General features: G+C 33.3%; 1 protein-coding gene across 1 annotated transcript in view; it reads left to right on the top strand.

Moving 5' to 3' along the window:
- Positions 1 to 1,321: 1,321 nt before the first annotated feature.
- The window catches only part of LOC118184794 (discoidin domain-containing receptor A-like), a 395,353-nt gene continuing 376,098 nt past the window's right edge, over positions 1,322 to 20,576 (top strand). Inside the window, exon 1 of the mRNA XM_085810205.1 lies at positions 1,322 to 1,625. The gene's annotated coding sequence lies outside the window, so the exon portion shown is untranslated. The remainder of the gene's footprint in view (positions 1,626 to 20,576) is intronic.

Below are 20,576 nucleotides of genomic sequence, written 5' to 3'. Positions count from 1 at the left end.
TAGAGGACTTTCTAAGTATGTTGATTTCTCCGCCTTCTTAGCGTGCCTTTGTGGTATAGTGGTCTGCACGCTCAGCGCGTATTCGAGAGGTCCGTGGCTCGATTCGCGGCGAGGGCATTGCTCATTTCTCAAGTCTCCTGCTTCCAAAAAAACCTAATTTATCTACAGTGGCGCCCGAACTAAAAGGGTGGTGAATGATTGTTCTCCACACACAGGATTAGGCGATTGAGTTCCCTAAACCCCAGTCGCCCTTTAAAAATCGTTAGTATATAAGGTACTTCTCCCGCCTTCTTAGCAAGACTTAGTATAGTGGTCAGCACGCTGGGCGCGTATTCGAGAGGTCCGTGGTTCGATTCCCGGAAAAGACGTTGCTCATTTTTCATCGCTCCTGTTTTAAAAATAACCTAATGACTCTATAGTGGCATCCGAACTAAAAGGGTGTTGGATGATGATTCTACTCACCCAGGATTTGGTAATTGGGTCCCCTAAAAACCCCAGTCGCCCTTTAAAAAGGGGAGTATATAAGGTATTTCTCCCACCTTCGCATGCCTTCGTGGTGTGGTGGTCTGCACTCTGGGCGCGTATTCCAGAGGTCCGCGGTTCGATTCCCAACGAAGGCGTTGCTAATTTTCCATCAAGCCTTCTTTATAAATAACCTAATGTCTCTACAACCAATGAGAGTGCAAGACAACAGTCCAGATGTGACTTTTGAAGAATGGCACGAAAATATAAAATAGGAAATTTAAAACTTTGTTCCGGCTTCTAATTCAACACATTTTCAAAATTTAGAACTGATGATAATAATAATAACAATAATGATGTATAAATAAATATAATTTTACATATTTTTAACATTATAGAACATTTTGAAAGCCTCCCTTGAAAATGGAGACAGAAATTTTCTTTTGCATCCTAGTGTAAATCGGGCTCTGCGTAAGTTTCGGGGAATTGAAATGTTGCATCCTTAGATTGTTCTAATAAACCAAACTACATACAACCCCATTCTCATTTCTAAACAAGTAACCACCACATGTGGTAAATCAATAAACTACATTCTGACTACTTCTATTCGCTAATTTTAACATCAGATTGCGAACGAAACGGCAGTTGCACGGGTTTAATTTACATGGCCCTGAACCTGACTACGAGAACGCCCTCTAACGCCCCACTCTCGCAACAACAATAAATCCCGATGAAATACGAGATCGCCCATGAACGGCACAGCTAGGCGATAAATTCGGCGCACTTGGCGGTAATCGGCGCATTCGATTGGCGACGGAATGGAGATTCAATGTTGCAACCGCAAGTTCATGGATCTAGAACCAATTCTTCCCCGTGCTCAGTGTAACTAGAGGCTAGGAGGAGTGGAGAAGAGATGTAGCGCTCCTGCATTGTCAACAACGTTGTGCCGATGGATTTTCGAATTAAATCTTGGATTTTATTTTTTGTTTATATGAGACTGGAGTAAAATACTCTACATGCAAAAAAAGTGAATGAATTTTTAAAGGGTTTTTGAACAACAATTTGAAAAAATGTGAGAAATTTTATAAGTGAAAAAAATACTAAAACGATGAAACATTCAAACAATTAAAATATTGACAGTTTCCGCTATGTGAATGTTAAAGGTAAGCAAAAAAATTTCTTATGAGATAAAAATATTTAAATGTTAAGCAAATTATAGTCAGAGGATTATTTAATGCTGTTTTTAAAAAGAAGTGTGCACATGTTTTTCCGAAGATTTTAAAATATTATTCTGATAAACTGCTGCAAATACAATTGTAACGTTTTTTCATTGTTTATGAATTTAATTTCGGGAAACTGCTTTTTTTTAGTTAATAAATTATTTTTTAATGAATACATACAAAACACTTTCAAGTAATAGCTTGCAACCTATCGCTAGGCAATAAAAACATTTTGGAAATAAAGAACTTCTTATAATTAAAGCTGCCTACTAAGAATATTCATTCGACTCAGTTGTTATAACGGAAAGTCATTATAATGACAGTTCAATTAACAATATAGCTGCAAATATCCCCAGTTAGTAAAAAAAAATATGCATTTGCTTTATGATGTCCTTTGGACACGAAGAGTCGTTATAACGAGCATCGTCTTTATTGATCAGTATTTTACAACAACATTTGAAATTTTATGACGTATTTTATTATTATATTGTAATTAAACGTAGATTATATTCGAAAGATAAAGGAATATTAGTTAAAAAATTCTGACATCCTGCATTTTACTAATATAATACTATCATTGTTATACAGTTTATCTTATTTTAGTTAAGAATAATTTTACTGAAATTAATATTTTTAAAATGGTTTTTAAAAAGGTATTTATTAGTATTGAAAAAGAGTTAAATTTTTACATATCGCAGCATGATCATTGAACAATGCCTAAAAAAATAATAATTAAAAAATAGATACTTCATACTGGCATATTGTTAATTTGTGTGTTATTAATTAAAAGTGAAATATTTCGTACCTGTGTATTATTAGCTACAGAATATTTTGAATGCAGCTTTTAAAAAAGAATTAGTATTGAAAATTTATACAAATTTTTATTCGTTTTTATACGGTTAAATTTTTATACATCATGTGACCCTTGAGCATTGCCTAAAAGAATATTGATTAAAAAATAGGTGCTTTTTGATAGCATATTATAAATTTATGCTTCATTAGTTAAAAGGAAAATAGTACTACATTCATGTGTATTAATACACATTAATACTTCTTAACATTAAAAAATTCATAAATATAAAATTATGATTTTTTTTTTCTTTTTTTTTTTTTTTTTTTTCATTTTCATTCTAAATGCACTGTTGAACTCCAGAGCCCATTTTAATTCAAATAATCATTCATTTACGTCATATTTCATCCAAATTCCCTTTTTTTTAACTTTTTCTAATTGAAAGAATTTCGTTTAATCCGTTTTTTCTTCCTTTTTTTCTATATTCAGTTTTATTTTGATTTATTTGATATAGCTGAATTCATTAAAATTTGCTAGTGCCAGTTTCGTAATTCTGAATTCGGCAATTTTATAATTCGAGTCAAAGATGTCGAAAAATGAAAAAATGTCGAATCAATGCTCTTAAATTAGATTTTGTGAAAAATGCACTTTATATAACGCTTATAATTTCAACTCTCCTTTTTCTTATCTACTTTTTTTTATTTAAAACTATTCAAGTTATAAATGTATTTCTACGTAACAATTTGTTTCTCCTTTTATGTAGAATTATCTGAATTTATTTTTTGAATGCTTTTCTTCTTCTGAATTTAATGTATCTTTATGAAAGGAAGTACTTGAATTGTTTTAGTAATTAAATTAAAATATTGATTTTAGTCGATTAATTGCAATGTTATAAAAATGATGTGCATTCATATTAAAACTTTAAACTGAAACTTAATATTGTAATAATTAATGTAATTCTAAATTACCATTTCGTTTAGTTATCCATTTTAGGTCAAAATAAGTCTCGCGAGTGATGTAAATGGATAACTCAAACTCTAAAATTATAATTAATTACTATATTATAATTAATATAAAGTTGACTTAAATCGTTGATATAGTGTTATTACACCTTTATCTTCATTATTTAGAAAAGTTTTTAAAATTTTAAGCAACGCAGCTAACAATAATTTATAATTTAATAACAAATTCAACGAAAATAATTTGCTCGAAATTTTGTATTAAAACTTTGTAACAATTTCGTAATTTGCAATGCAGTTATTATTGTTCGAAAATTTCGATCCAGCTTTGCAATTTTTTTATTTCAAACGAGAGGAGAACAAATTTCAAATACCCTTTATAAAAGTTTTAAAGTTTAAAAAGTTATAAAATTTCGTAAAATCGCAGAGAATAGCTCAAGAAATTCTGTTTCACGAAATCTTAATTAAAAAAGACAGAGCTATAAATCGATGAATCATATTTGAAACAGAAGAAAAATTATATATATATATGTATAAACTTTGCGAAAAATTGAAGAAATTATGTAAAATAAGCATATAAAAAAATCTAAGGTGGAGCTTAATATTTAATTTTGAATTTTTAGCCCAAAGGGGGAATTTTACCCAGAAGAGTTATTAATTTCGTTTTGGCATTTTGCGTTGAAAACTTAAATGCGTTGAATCACTTTTCAAATTATTACCACCAAATATTATTGCCCTGTATTATACTTACTGAAATTAAATAATAAAGAATCTGCATAAATGTACGTATGTCTCTCGCATTGTGATAAAACAACGGTATCTAGAGCCGTCAAATTTTGAATAACGTAATCCTCCACCCGAATATGGGCATCTGGAAGCACAAATTTGGAATTTTTTTTTTTATTATCTTTTTCATATTTTGTAAAATTCCAACGAATTTTTGATTAACTAAGCGATTTCAAAGCGAGCAATGGTAACACTATACGGGGGGGGGAATTATCTCCAGCGCGCGAGACTGTGTATCGGAAATTCTAAATATATGCTCATTTTAAATTATTTTGTGATGTTGCTGTTGAATTGAATTTTATGGTTTAAGCGCGAAGAAAATAATACTTAATAGATAAAGGTAACAACACATAACGTTAAAAAAAAGGCTTCTTTGAGCGTAATATAAAATCTGGAAACTCAGATTTTTTTAAAAAAAAATTATAAGTTTGTAATAAAATAATTAGTTGCAGTAAATAAATGATTTTTCCAAACATTTACATAATTTGCTCTATCTTTATAAAAAAAATTTCTATGAAAAGAGGTAACATTTCGTATATAAGTACTATATTCAATGTTTTTCTTTAATTTGCTGTTTCAAAAATCTTTTCTTTTATAAACAGAGGGCCATGTACTTGATGCGTTATTCGCGAATTTGATTTTTTTTCATAGCTTTTCATAAACTTAATTATCCGTCTTTTAGCACTTCGGAGAAATGTATTCTTTTCTGGATGAAATCTAACCTGACAAACGTAAACGTTATTTCCAATCGCCAATTAATGATATCTTTCATTTTTGTTCGATATTATGAAAATGTATTGCTGAATAATGAAATTAACGACATAAAAATCAAATAACGCCATTATAATAAAAAAAATTACAATTTGACTGAGAAATTTATAATTTGATTTCTTTTGTGCATTAGCGTTTGCGTCAAAAATACGTTGCGAATGGGTATACTGAAGTTTTGTAACAATATATAAATTACATGTCGCTTTATATATATGTGTGTGTGTTATGGTTTAGATGAGAATGCATAAAAATGAAATCATTGTGGCTGGTTAAGATTTTATTTCTGTTCTTTGACATCATATTTTTGATGTAGACACAGTAAAATTTTAGAAGGAAATCTGTAACTTGAATTACACAGAGCAAAGGGCGCAATATGCACTCTTGTTCTTGATCACATCTATGCCATTTTACATCATTATAAACGAGCAGTCGGTGAAAGAAAATCAAGCGGCGGCGTGGTTGCCAGACAGCAAGCGCGAGACGGAATGCGACATATCCAAGATGAAAACCTGGTTCAGACTTATTTGGTTTTGCTTTATTCTGATGGGTTAATTTTATGCTTCGATTTGCAAATTTGAAATTATTATTGGCGAAAGCAGATTAAATATTCATTTTTTTTATTTATTTCAGCAAACATGTTGCGGGCACAAACAAATTGGCACATAAATTGTGCCTATTCCAAAAAGCTTACATTTTAGATAATTTTGCACTAAGAAAGGAGGAACAAACAGACTGCAGTCCTGCTAGGCCAAAGCATAGAAAGCAAGTGAGATATGTTCAGGGTGAAATCTTAATTCAGGCTGTAAGTTTTGGTTCTCAATGCATTTTGATTGGATAAATAATATTGCTATAAAATTACTATTGGCTGCTTTAGTTTTCGTTCCATTTACATCATCAGAATTATTTAAGAGTCATATAACATGGATTAATCTCGAAATGACGCAGCGCAAATACAGGTTACTGTTTTTAGAATAGAGAAGGGAAATTAATTTAAGCTGCTACTTTAATTTTTTACATATTCTTTAATTTTCTTACATATATATATAGAAAGAGAGAGAGAAAGAAAATAATACAATACTAAAAAATTGGAAAATTGAAGGTAATAAGCTCTGAATAGCCTATAATTAAACAACACGCTGAAATCTGTAGTTAATTAGCGATATTCCGGAAGAATAACGTAATAATTACTCTGAAATTTATAGTCTACTGAAAGATAAAAAATAAAATACTATAGATAATGAAAGACCCCCCCCCCCAAAAAAAAAGAAATGAAAATATAATACCCCATAAAATATTTAGAAAAAAATCTGAAAGGTTTTAGATTTTAAATTACGTCTAAAGGGGCGTTTTTTTGACGTTTTGTGTGTTACTTTTATTTATTAAATATCATGTTCTTTGCACTTAAACCATAAAATTCAGTTCAATAAAAAGGTTTTTTTCCCCGTGTTGACATTGCTCGCTTTGAAATCCTTGAGTTTGTTAATCAAAAATTCGTTAAAGTTTTACAAAATATGAAATCGATCATAAATTCCAAATTTCAAATTTGGTCTTCCACATGCTCATATTCGTAGGAGGATTACGTCGTTCAAAATTCGATGGCTCTATGTACCGTTGTTTCATCTAAGATTTTAAGGTCGCCCCCGAGGTTATATTTATGCCGTCGTTGAGCATCGAAAGTTAACCACTCTTCTCTAGAACTCACTCCTGCGAACACATTTTTGTGCTTTTATCTTTATTATTAAGCATCGTTTTCTTCGCACTTACATCACATACAATTTAACAGCAAAATCAGAAAACTTTTAAAACCAGCATATGTTTCAAATTCCCGATACTGTGTTTAGTACTCATATTTTATTATAATTCCTTGTGAATCACTTTTTCGATACTGCATTATTGGGTTTGTTATAAACAGCTTGACGTCCACACAAAATCATCCTTAACAACAAAAAATACTGAGTCATGTTAATCTCCGTATTTTTAATCAACATTTCAAATATCTCTTTTAGCTTCAGAGTGAAATTTTATAGCTATTCTGCTCAGCCTTCGAATTAATCCATGACAGCAGATCCACAATGTATCAAAACAAACGATTTGTTAAGTAGAAAGTTTTGTCCCTAAGCAAAAGGTATTTTAGAAAAAGAAAGTATCATAGTTGCAATCGTTGATGATTCTCAGTTACAGGATTCTTATTTAAAAAAATACTCATTATACTTTGTATATCGACCATACAATGCTATCGGGAATTGCTACTAATTTGCAGAAATTCCATTTAAAACTTATGAGATAACATCTGGTCTAAATTTTTTCCACTTCGTAACCAATACGGCAATAAGATTTGCAGAAATGTCCTTCATTTAAATTTTATTACAAATTCTTTAGCTGATGACCAGTTATACAGTAGCAATAATCTTTTCATATGAGAATTTAAATCGCATTATTTAGGTGGAAGCGTTAACATTCGGCGAATATGTTTGTACCTCTGGTGTATGGAGGTATCCTGTTATAAATTAATATTGTTTTAAGTAACACGCCAGTGCATCATCAGTATTCGTTTACTAAGGCTGAATATAAACAAGGGGGATGACTTATAGGGATGATTGATAATTAGCTTGTTGTTGTGACTAATCTCGCAAGTCAGAGCAAGACCACGAAATTCATCTTGGTAAGGAGGCAAGATTGTGCCTGTCGTTGGCAAGAGCTTTGGGCACCATATAGAGAACAGTATGTTTTGTTCAGTTTCGCCCCGCCCCGCAATTTTATTTTTACCACTGAGACATTCTTCCGACCTAAGGTTATAATTTTGAAGGAGAGCCCAATTACCGCCCACGATTTTAAAGGAAGGTACTCCGAAGGGACGGATTTGAGGGCCTTGCACCTCATTTCCCCTAACACCAACCTCTCGAGAGGGCTTTTGTCTCACCGCATATTTAAAGTGTCCCCTTCCCGCACAAACATTTATAAGCATCCATAATACATTTATAAGCATCCATGCCGTCTCCGAGATTCGAACGCAAACCCTTCGGTACGGCAGTCAGCGTAGCTAACCACTATCTCGGTTGGGTGGCCGATGCTAACTATAATAATAACTGCTACACAGTCGGTATAATGGTTAGGGAAGCCTACTACAGCACCGAAGGGCCGGGGATCGAATCCCGGAGAAGGCATAGATGTTAATAAATGTATAGTGTCTTTGCGGTATGGGGGCACTGTAAATATGCGGCGAGCTGAAAGTCCTTTCAAGAGATTGTAGTAGAGGAAGAAGGATGGGAGGCCTTCGCACCCGTCTTCTCCGGTGGGCTCTCCATCAAAACTGGGGGCGGAACTGAGCCAGATTGTACCTATCACCTGTATGGTGCTCAAGGTTCTTGCCAACGACAGGCCCAATTTTGCTTTCCTTGCCAGAATTTCGTGGGCTTGTTCTGATATTACTGTCAGACAAGTTAGATAAATCACAGCAACAACGCATAATAGTAACTAATAGACCTGTTCCCCGGATTGAGAATATAACACGTATAATGGAAACATATATGTAATACAAAATCCTGACTTTAATTTGTTATTATTCCTTTAAATCTCCTTTTTAATTTCATTATTTCTTCTTTCTATCCTTTAAAAGAAAGGAAAAAAAAAGGGTATTGAATATTTCTCAAGTGGCGTCATTTCAAAGTAGTTCCCCATCATATGATTCTTACTTTATCCATTTAGAACAAAATTAAAACCCTCAACTGAAGCAGTAGTAATACAGCGATATTATGCCATTCTGTAGAAAAATTAATTTTCAGCGTACCTAATCTAATGTTGATAATACAATGCTCGCTTTTCTCAAACTTTCGTCTGCATAGCTGATGTCTTGTCCACCGCTTGTTCTTCACTTGCTCTTAGCGCTGTGGATGTAGAATAGAAGGCGAGTGTCTTGCGTGAGTTTAAACTGTGTACGTTTTGGGGAATGTTATTGCAAGCTTAGAAGAGAATACCAACCGTTCGTGAATGATTGAAATCTTTGACAGTTTTGATTAAAATCTGTCACTTGCAGCACTCAGGGTTTTATTCTCAGCCACGTATGAATTAACAAACTAAGAATTAACTAAAAATGTTTTTCTTTGACTTATTAGGTGCTCGGCCCGTAAGCACTACACGGAAAGGGAGAGATACCTCGTGGAGGTCTTTTTAAAGGAAATGGGGTAATATCCACCTTACACATAGGGAAAACCCCGAAAAGGCCCATGTGGCCAGCCCGTTCGCCGGGGCTCGAACCCCGGACCGAACTACCACTGTTCAGTGTCTTTTACCGCTCGATCGCTGGTGGGCCGACGAAGAATGTTATGATCGGACTTTGACTTTTTAGTGCTTTTAATTAAATCTGTATAGCCAAAAACAAAATTTTTTTAGTCCAAAAGGAATTATTAGTCTCGAAATGGTATTTTGCAGTGATTCATTATAAACGGCATACCTCTTTTTTAAATTGTTGCCACCAAATATTGTCGCCCTGTAGCTTTTTTAAAGTAATAAAGAATCTGCACGTACATATGTATGTTCCTGGAATTGTGAAAGAAAACGACTGCACCTAGGGACATCGAATTTTGAATAGTGTAGTCCTCCACATGAACATGTGCACTTGGAAGCTCGAATTTTCCATTTTGAATTTGTTTTATTATCTGTTTCACATTTTTCGAAACATTAATGAGTTTTTGATTAACAGACTCAACGATCTGAAAGCGAGCAGTGGCAAAACTGTAGAGAATAAACCATTTTTAGGTCCAGCGCGCAAGACCGTCTTTTGGAAATTCTAAAGATATGCTTTCTTTAATTATTTTGGTCCACCAGCGGCCGAGCGGTAAAGTCGCTGAACACTGGTAGTTCGGTCCGAGGTTCGAATCCCGCGAACGGGCTGGCTGCATGGGTGTTTTCCTGGTTTTCCCCATGTGTAACGTGTATACGAGCCAGTTTCCCTTAGAAAGTCCTCCACGAAGGCATCCCTCCCTTTAGGCAGATAGCCCTCGAGGCTTTGCCATAATCACACACACACACTTTAATTATTTTGTAAATTTGCTGTTGAATCGAATTTCATTTAACATAAGTGCGAAGAAATGATAGTTAAGTAATAAATTTAACACTCAAAACGTTATTAATGAAATGACAAAAGAAGTTTTGAAGACAAAAACATTGATATGATAAACTGAGAAAAGACCGAAAAAATAGGAAAACTGTACGTCAGCACTTAACTCTGCATTGAGAAATCTAAACATATGCTTCTTTGATGCTTTTAAATTTTTTGTAATTTTGCTGTTGAAGGGTATATGGCGTAAGTGCAATGGAAAAGAGGCTTAATAATAAAGTTAAAAACAGCAACAACAACAAAAAAAAAAAAAAAAAAAAAAAGGCAGGTATCTTGAGTGAATGCAATAGTAGACTGGTAGACAACGAGTTCAGAGGGAGCGTAAGAAACCTTAACAAGCCCTTTTGGGCAGCCATTAAAATATGAAAGTTTCAAATTCCCCCCCCCTCACATATACTTTTTTAACCTAATAAATAGTATTATTAAACAATTTTCCTCTAGGTTATCTCATGCAAAAATATCCTTTAACTCACGTTCATTACTCACATGCCCTTTAAATTTCAGTCGTCACTTGAGGAAAAAATAATAAATTAATAAATTCTTAACGGAAGACACGCGTTAAAACGAAATTTCTTGCACGTGTTGTTGTACGTTGCTACATCCATTACTCCTATTTTTCAGGTAAACTGCGACTTTATCTGGCAATTTAATAACCGTTATCTAAGTTACTTTTAATGAGTTTTTAATTACATAAGATCCTCTAAGCCTAAAAAATTGTAGGGGAAATGAGCAAAGAGGGGGGGAAAAGTCATTAAATATAAGAAGGGAAATTTCATCAGTTTCAGGGGAGAAGGTCGATTAACAGAGTTAAGAATGCTTACAATGTTTAGATTTTTGAAATTTTGTATTAAATAGTGCAAACGCACGCGAAAAGTAAACAGTAAACGGATGTGTTAATATTTAAAAAAAAAAAAAAAACTGTGTTGACAGTTATTGCAGTACCATTCCCATGAATGGCTTGATTAAACGAGGTGATGTATATTCCGAGGCGAAAGTGAAGTAAAGAGCCCAATAAATAATTACCAAGGCAATATTCAATTTTGAGTTTTTGTAGTCGGTCTATGATACCTTCTGCTGTACTTAAAAATCAAGCGATTCTATGCTGGATATGCAATATATTGTGTAAGAAATATATTTTAACAATAACAGTAATAGACTTTAATGTAGATCAATTGAATGTTTGATTAAAATACGAAATAAATATTTAAATTACTAAGAAATATATTTATCGCTTTAAAATCAGTCGGTAATTTCGGAAAAATTAAGGAAACATAAATGAACTTAATTGTTTCTTAGACACATTTATTTTTTTTTTCCTCCTGAGGAAGAGGGACGTATCACGGACCACACTTGAAATGAATAGAATTCCTTTAAAATGTATGCTAACCTAAAGTTGCTTTTTTCACCTAATTTGAAACTTTAGACTGGCTTGTTTGTCTTTCAGTAACCAAGTAACCATTTTGAAATAAAGATATTTTTAAAAGAGCACATTTTTTACAATTTTCAAGATTTACAGAACGACTTACTTGCTTTTACCAAACGCCTCGAAGAAAGTTTACTTTTTCAATTGTCGGTTATAAAAGACGTTGGCGATGGATAAGATCTTTCGTTTAACTTCAGTATTTTAAAAATACATCGCTCACTTTGGTAATAAAATACTCATTTAGGAAAACATTTTAATTGAATATCTAATACCATACTGTCAACAGTAGCTGTTATTTTACCACGAATTAAATCGTCGTTAATACAATAGTTTTTTTAGTGTCTTATAATTAGTGAGCTGCAAATTTCAATCTGATCATGTTGTTTAAATTCTCTTTTGTTCGCTTATAAAATTTCCCCATAAACGTGGTTGTCGTCTCTCCCACTTTCGCAAAAGGTTTTTGTGCTATTGAAGAAGCTTCGTCTGTATTGAAGAGTTATGTTTTATCGACATCTGCATCGAAAGAATCTGCATCCAGAATAAAATCTAATAGTTGTGGTGAAATTTTTGTGATAACATGCGGTTATAAGCCTGTTCATGTACTTCTGTTTGCAGTTTAGTTTCAACGATAATTGGCTTTTTTAATATTTTGATATTTTTTTGTTTATACCGTTTCTTATTTTGAAATTTTCAATTCTTTTAAATTTATTTATTATTAATAAAGATTTAGTTTCACAAGTTGGCAACATTGATATATTATTTATTTAACTATTGAAGCGAAATGTTTGTATTTTCTCTGACACGTATTTACAGTTTCGATTGAACTCCATTATTACAGGAAGTTAGATACGTATATGTTCCAATACATAATTTCCGTTAATATTGCGCTGACATTTCCTTGTGTCTTATTCGTCACTCAATGTGCACAATTTGGGCGGAGGAAAGTCGGTTTAAAAGTTACACCCAGTAGGAGCGCTTAAGGGACTGCTGACATACACAATACATTTGCCAGGTAGGGCTAAGCTCGTTCATAACCCAAGATGAAGGAAGCAGCATTCTTATCTCCCAACACACAATCATTATAAGGCCATACGATACTTGACACGTCCATACAGCTACTCAATTCCTTTATAGAGCTCATCTTATATTGTTCAAGGCTCTGGGTATGCCTTACTGAATCGCTGCAGTGATACCCAAAAGTATGACACCCAAAATTTTTAAGGATTACAATATTTCCTTTACTTTGCACAAGAAAGTAAAAATTTACAAATACGCAACGCAAAAAATACTTGAAAATAGCTCAAAGAGAACGCGGATATCAAACAATTCCTTCTTGGCTCACGAAAAATATCGTCTGTTCTCAAAATCATTTGCAGAGTAAACTGGAAACAGTGTAGCACCAGGTCAAGGACCCTACCCCTTGTAGAACAGATATGTTATTTCGAATACTGTCATGAGTAACTAGTATATATTTAGAATTAAATCATGTTTTTTAACATTTTTTAAAGCTATAACAATAGATATAAGATAAGAGATAAATTAAAAGATAAATTTCTAAAAAGACTGAAGTGTGCGTCAAATTTCAATAGACCTGAAGTGCTATCTGGGAAGGCCGAGAAAGGAGGAAAGATCTGGCTATAGCCTGATGCAGAAAAAAAACATTCAGAACATACATATAAATAATAGGCAAAGTAGTGTGAATCTCTTGGTACTAATGCGCAATAATTAAACATTAAATCTGCAACACAATATTAAGAGATACATAACAGATTAAACACGTTATACAACATGGGTACTAAATATGGCCATGGACCGTTTACTATTATTTGGGTCATTAAAATCGTAATCGTAAATTCTTATAACTGGGTTGTTGATATTAACAAGATTGGCATAAAAGTTCCGGGCGAGCCGGCAGTAGAAACGCTTAAGTTGTTCTATACCCAATTCTTCACGTAACTTTTGATTTCGAACGTACGAGGGCGAATTGGTAATCTGTCTTAAGACACAATTTTGTGCCTGTTGCAATTTTTTTATAAGATTTGCATGAATATGCCCAGACCGGGAGGCATAGCAACTACCCACTAAATCTCACAACTGATCTGCTCTTAATAATACTCCGAGCTGCATTTGTTTAGTGTGTAGCCGTATACGACGAGCCTCTGGAAACTTCGAGAAGAATTGGAGATAAGCTTCAAAAATGTGTTTTCCTGAATTTTCCCGCAATTCATCAAGTAGACAAAAAAATCGCCAAATGTATCCAAGGCTCAGAAGGGTCATATTTGCCCATATCTCGCTTGTGTTCACTTGTCTGACCTATAGTCAGCACAAGCCCAAGAAAATCCTCGTGGCAAGCAGCGCTTGTTTACGCCTGCCGTTAGCAACAGCCTTGAGTACATTACAGGTGACAATGCGATTTAGCTCCGTTCCGCTCCCAATTTTAACGGAGAGCCCTCCGAGGGGACGGGTCCGAGGGTCTTCCTCCTACCCCCTACCATCAGTATCTCAAGAAGACTTTCGGCTCGTCTCATATTTAGAGTGCCCCCATGCCGCACGGACACTATACATTTACAAGCATCGGCACGGCAGTCAGAGACGCTATCCACTATACCGGTTGGGAGGCATAATTTAAATGTATTTGTACTCACATCTGAACGATCTACAGTTCTATAGAAGACATAAACTCCTATATATAAAATATGTGGTTACGAATTCAGTTACATAAAAAATAAACCCAAGAACTAGTATCCTAAAAGCAACAAATGAACAAGTAACTAAGCAGTAATACACATTATTACAATACACTAAAACACCAGTGCGATAAAAATGATTTAAATATTGACAGATATTTACAAGCACAAATCTTTTAAAATAAATAAATAAACAAACGAAATGAAGTAAGTAAAAAAAAAAAAAAAAACTGCGGTTCAGTCATATTATTATGAAAGAATTTAGTTCACAACTTTCAAAGTATATACAAAGGCAAAGTCTTAAATTCTAACAGGGGGGAAAAAAAATACTGTCAGCTTAAAATGTGTATATTTCTTTAAATGTTTCAAAAAAGGGGAAGTATATATTTACAGTTGAAAATTTTCTCGGAATTGTCATTTTGTTAAAATGTTTGGCACAGAAGAACAGTAGAAAAGAAATACAAAAACGAAGAAAAAAATAAGATCTGCGAGAAACAGGGAGAAACAAAAAAGAAAATAGACTGTCAGGTGAAGAAAAGGGTCGAAAAGTTCAAACAGTTAATCGTCACCTTGCGCTTCCTTTTTTTTTTTTTTTTTTTTTTTAAATCTCGTTTTAGATGACGCTACAAAGAAGAACTCTTCTGATATTTGAGAAATGGTCGCGTTACATGGCCATCAAGAAACTTTTCATGAGCGCAATTTTATTCTGCTATTTTACTTTTATCGTTTCTTACACTGGAAACCTGTTAAAAAATGATTGTCCGAAGCGAAGTATTATTTCGAACCTGGAGCGACATCTAGCGAGTATTATTAGAAATTCTTTCCCAGCCGAGATCCGATTTCTTTCTTTATTTTCATTTGCTTACTTTTTCTGCCGCTGCTATGGTGTTCTGGTGTAGGCATTTGTCGTGAATAGCGTAGCTTTTACTATAGATAAGAAGCGATTTAAACGTAGTTATTAGATTTTTTTTTTATCATCGTAATAGCCGTTTTCGAGTTTTATTGCTGAAGTGTTATAATAGCTTATTACAACTGAAGGCAAATTTCTTCATGACTTAGCATTAAGATTTTATGACTTAAGTTAATGCATATATATATATATATATATATATATTTTTTTTTTAACTAAGCGAAGATAAATTTTCCAAACTCTGGTTGCTCATAATCATAAACCAACATGAATTAATTTTATAAGCACATTAGTGGATTTAAAAAACATGGCAATACCAGCCGGATCGCTTGGTTTTGATTGGGAAAGGAAATTTTTTCGAATGACAATGGCTGAATTATTATAAATACCTTAGTTATAACACCATATATATGTAAACACCTTGAACTCATTTAATTTGTGAAAAGTAAAAAAAAAAAAAAAAAAAAAAAAAAAGAATTAAGTTCCCCCCTTTTCTTCCCTGAAAATTAAAAAATATTGCTTTCAACAGCAAGTAATTCCTTTGGCTGATAAATACGATTTCTATCAATTACTAAATATCTCTGCTAAAATTACTAAATATCTTAATAAACATTTAATATTAACTATTCTATGATAATGATGTTGATACTCTAATTTTATGTGAGTTTTATCTTCTCTTTATTTCATTAATAATTTTATATTCATTTTAAAACGGTCTCAGTTGTTAAGCTGCAATCTGAGTGCAAATTTAGACGGTAGTTTAGTCATTGCTTTTACATTCGTTTTCCCTCGATAGATGACGATATAAATTATTGCCACAACAACAGAACCGTGAATCTGTGTTTTCTATTTTTCAGTTACATACACCTTTTTTGCTCTTTTTGGCAATTCGTTGTATATTAAAAAAGAGAAATCTGACTATATGATAATTATTGTGTGCTCTGATATATGACTTTATGATAATTAATACCTTTTTTCTCAAAAAATCATGTCCCTGCCTAACTTTTAAATATTTAAATAGGAATTTGGCAAATTTGTGCTTTTGAATTGGTGATAAAAATATTCGCTGGGCTTGCTACCGGTGACGCAGGGTTATCCGCATCAGGTTGTCTTTTGAAATGCGTTGGAATTTTTTTCATTTAAATAAACGCTGAACTAAAACTGAGTTTTGACACTTTTTAAAGTTTGAGATCGACTTTACATTTTTCGTTATGAATTTTGCTTATGAATACTTCGTAAATTTAGTTATCATAAAAATTAATGAAAATCGCAGAAATATTTTGAAATTTTGTTTTCGAAGTAATTAGGTGACGAGGAAGATCATATTATGTACTTCCCCTGTATTGTAAAATTAAAAGGTTGTACCCTTCCTTTTTTTTTTTAGTCCAAAGGGGCTTTGTCCCTGAGGGACTATTGAGTATTATTTTCGTTTTGCGTCGAATCACTCTGAATATCCGTTTCACTTTTCAAACCGTTGCCACCAAATATTATCTCCCTGTATTATATTTTAAGAAATTAAATAATGAAGAATCTGCATAAATTGTGATAAAATAACAGTACCTAGAGCCATCCAATTTTGAATGACGTAATCCTGCTGCGAATATGGGCATCTGAAAGCCCAAATTTGCAATTTGGAATTTGTTTTATTATCGATTTCATATTTAGTAAAACTTTGCCGAATTTTTGATTAAAAACTCAAATATTTCAACAATGGCAACGTTTTTATTAACGGAAAAACATTTTTATTTCCAGCGCGTGAGACTCTATATGGGAAATTCTAAAGATATGCTCAATTTATAATTATTTTGCGATATTGCTCTTGAACTGAATTTTATGAGAAGATTGGATATTTAATAAATATAGGTAACACACAAAACGTTAAAAAAATCTATTTTCTCTTTTTGCGGTTGCTTATACTTCTGATCTGAATCAGAGTACATCGTCCAAGATGGAGAAGTCAACGCCAGTTGTTGGGTAAGGTTTTGAGCACCTTATAAGAGATAGCCAAACTTTTGTCGAGGTCCATTCCAGTTTTGCTCGAGCCGTCCAGAGCCGTCTTTTCTACTTTTCTCCTACCGCGAAAGAAACGTTCTTTAAAGAAGCTGAAAGCCCTACTCCAGCAGGGAAACGGGAAAGGAGCATTTGGGGAGAAATCATCTCCAGAAACGAATTCAAAAATGATAAGTCAGCGAAAGAACACAACTCATTTGCAAGTTGCAGTATCCACAATGTAAGCATTGTTTCCATTGCGCAAACCGAATAGTTTCCCGTAATTCGTGTTATTGCGATATTTACTGCATTGCAGTAAACGAAGGCTCAATTAAGACAATCTTGAAATTTGAAATACTAGGTTGAGCCTTTTGTGGTTCACCTCCTGACACCAATTTTCTCAAATTTAATAAGGAAAAAATAAATGTTGTAGTTTTCTTGCTATCCTCGGGCTCTTTAAAATTTGGAGCCATAAGGCTATGGAAGAATCACCAAAAACGAGAGAACTTTAAACAATTTATTTAAAAAAGTATTTGACGCAACTTGACAATTTTTCTTACAAAAAAGAAAAAAAATTAATCACACAATCAGTGAATTTCTGTATGAATTCCGTTTTTAACTGTCTTGTAAATATTAAAGTGGTATTCTGTTTTCATCAAAGTGTGCTGGATCATGTCAGGTTTGATTATAGCAACGGCAACAAGGGATCATTTTGCAACAGGTGGTTTTCCACAAAGTTCGCTAAAAACTGCATTGCACTATAGTAACTGATTTTTAAATCTCGCGTACCACAATATCACTGCGCTTCGTGTTTCGTGGTTGCCACCTTCATATGTCATATTTTTGGTTCAAGTTGGCATTATAAATGAGAAAAGCTTCTTCGCATAAGTTACTGCATCCTCCAGAAAGTCAAGACCAATTATTTTCGTGTAAAAACTAGATAAAGCACAATAAATACAGTAATTTAAAATCAGGTCGATCTATTTTAACCTGCATATAGATATCAGGTGGGATAGATGAGAATTATATTTTATGGCGGACGGGAACTGATCCCAGTAAACCTGAAAATATGCCAGTTCTAACCCCCCCCCAAACCCTTAGCTTCTTATCAGTGGGTTCAAGTTAGTAATAAAGAATAGTCCTTCTGTGTGTTTTCCCAATGTTTCTGAATTTAGAGTGCTTCATTCTTGGTATCGTTGGTTACACGGAAAACTGTTATCGCCTTGGTTAGGCCACCCATGTTTCCTAACTTACTTAGCGTTTTACAAATATTACAACAGACAGTAACGAAGGGAAGTGGTCTGAAAGCCAATAAACCCCCTTGCTCCCTCCCCAGGAAAAAGTCATCTGGAAAGAGATAGACTTGCGAACCGCATTGCACGATCATCATGATAACACCCTACGTAAACAAACACTTTACCTCTTCATCCAAAATCAAACCAAAAAGTCCGGTAGCTTCACTATCGGGGACAAGCAAATAACTGCGCATGCGCTGGCGTACTCAAAAGGGGCGGCGGGTCTGATAAGACGAACTCGAGTTTCCAGCAGCAATCAGGACCCATTACATCGAGCGGGGTCTCTTCTGGGCCCTCGCTAATTGTCTTCTTAGATAAGACCACGACTTCGTAAGACGATACTTCTTGGGGGTCCCCTGTTGTTAACATTTTTTTTTTTTTTATTTGCGTTTTCTTTTCCGCCCTTTTCGAATCTTGAGATGTAGCCGACGTCTACTGTAGAATTTCTGGTTGAGGTAATTGCAGTTGAAGTCGCGATATATTTTAATGACTTTTTGCGTGTTTTTTTAGGCATCTTTAAGAGAATGTGATATATGTTTTTTTTTTTTTTTTTATAGTGGTGGGTTGAACGAGATTGGCACTGAAGGATGTGATTTAATTTTAAGCGGTTAGTCACTTTCTTTTCGTTTTTCAAGTCTATAAATATATGTATAGTTATTAAAGCTATAGTTATGAGCGTGCCTGGGGTATTTTATCTTGGGAAAAAACGCAAAAATCATGGGCCAGTCTTGCGATAAATCGTGAGTTTTCGTTGCCTGAGATTTGCATTAGTATTTGTCGAAAAGTTCATAATTTACAATTTGCTCTATTGGAATTACGAAAACAATGTCGTAAAACTTCGGATCCAAGAATTTCCTTTAACATTGCGAAAATTCGCAATTAGGTACAAAGCAGTAATATACTATCTCCCATGATGATTGATAATGCTTTACAAAATTTTCTTCTGTTGTAAAACATATACCTCTGCTAGAAATAAACAACGAATTCTGTCTTTATAACGTTTCATCCGTTTGTCAAATATAAATATTTTAAAAGACACGGCGTCAGCAATACCGATCTACGTCTATGTTGTGTGTGGAGAAATTGGTGCCATCTTACCATCCATCAGCCTCCGGATCATCGGAATTGTTCATGCTAAAAGTCAGTAACAGAATTACTTCAGAGCTGATAAAGAAATCTATGTCGAATTTTTAGAAAAACAAATAGCTGCAAAAATATTATATTCTGATCGCAAATGCGAGCAAAACTGAAGAAAATCGGCGCTAAAAGTGGATAACAATTTTAATTTTTTTTTTTTCAAGTAACTGATTTTAAGTTTTTATAAGAAACCAACTTAAGTAAAACGGTATAATAAAACATCTGGGAAAATACTCGTTTAGCAGCTCACATCTAAAAATTCTATTAATAGTCATAAATCAGTTTTTACTACAGTTAGAACTACGGTATATGTTTAACGGTATATGTTACGGTATATGTTATGAACTACGGTACACTAAAGGGTATATGTTTTTATTACTTAATTTTTTTCCTGAATTTCATTAAATAAAGGGAATGTTCAAAGCGAACCTCGTTTCAGGGCGTGTATATCCAGCGCTTCTTCACAGTCATTGATTGCGATGGTATCTTATCATGTTTACTGATCATGAGTGATAAAAGAAACACCTGGTGTCGAGAGTATGGAATCGTGATGTGTAGATATTAATATTCTTTCCCACACTTTTAGTTTTTAATTTTGGATTCAGTTAATATTATTTAATAAATTAACCAAAAAGGTCAAATTTTTCTGGTGTGAAACGCTAAAGAAGTAATTTATGCAATTTATTAAAAAATTAGCCTTAATTTCCATTTTTCCGAAACCTCTGATTATTGAAAACCTTCTTATTCGAGATCTGTCGTGCTATATGGGTTCTATCGAAAGCAAACTCGATTATCCGATTCTTTTGTTAATTATGCGTTTGTATTACTTCTCAGTCGCTGACACAATGGACGGGTTTATAGAATCCACAAAAAATATTAATAATAACCAAAAAATATTAATAATAAATTCTTCCGGCCAAGAAATCGCAATTTAAATAGGCCATACTCAACAACAAATATAATGATTTGCCGTTTCATTTAGAATAATAAGAACACAGTATTATTTTATCCGATAAATCTATGCAGAAAAA

The sequence above is a fragment of the Stegodyphus dumicola genome, chromosome 2 (assembly GCF_044657685.1).
Source record: "Stegodyphus dumicola isolate Sdum_Otavi_A_Nest chromosome 2, ASM4465768v1".
Taxonomy (NCBI): domain Eukaryota; kingdom Metazoa; phylum Arthropoda; class Arachnida; order Araneae; family Eresidae; genus Stegodyphus; species Stegodyphus dumicola.
The sequence above is the reverse complement of the archived record's forward strand: the minus strand, read 5'-3'. Positions and strand labels throughout refer to the sequence as shown.